The following is a 325-nucleotide window of genomic DNA, read 5'->3' as shown; positions in this document are numbered from 1 at the left end:
CTCACTGTATTAAGTACTGACACCTTTGGTGGGGGGCTTTCCCAAGTCCTAAGGGGGGAACTGGTGGAAATCAGTGCAACCTTACATATGAGTACCAGCGGCTCTTTTTTTGTTTTTTTGAGTACAACCATCATTCCCCCTTTTCATTTGCCAGCAAACCAGCATCTGCACAGGTAGGGACTGCTTTGGGAGGGCACTTGGGTCGAAAAAGGCTGTCTGCTCCGGGGCTAGGGCTACATGAACACAGCCCCCTCTGCTGGAATAGGCCAAGAACTGCACGCAGAGCCCTTGCTTGAGCGTGTGTGTATTCATCAGCTGCACGTGC

Source organism: Gekko japonicus, unplaced genomic scaffold, assembly GCF_001447785.1.
Source record: "Gekko japonicus isolate JY-2015 unplaced genomic scaffold, Gekko_japonicus_V1.1 scaffold1539, whole genome shotgun sequence".
In the NCBI taxonomy this organism is placed as follows: Eukaryota; Metazoa; Chordata; class Lepidosauria; order Squamata; family Gekkonidae; genus Gekko; species Gekko japonicus.
The sequence above is the reverse complement of the archived record's forward strand: the minus strand, read 5'-3'. Positions refer to the sequence as shown.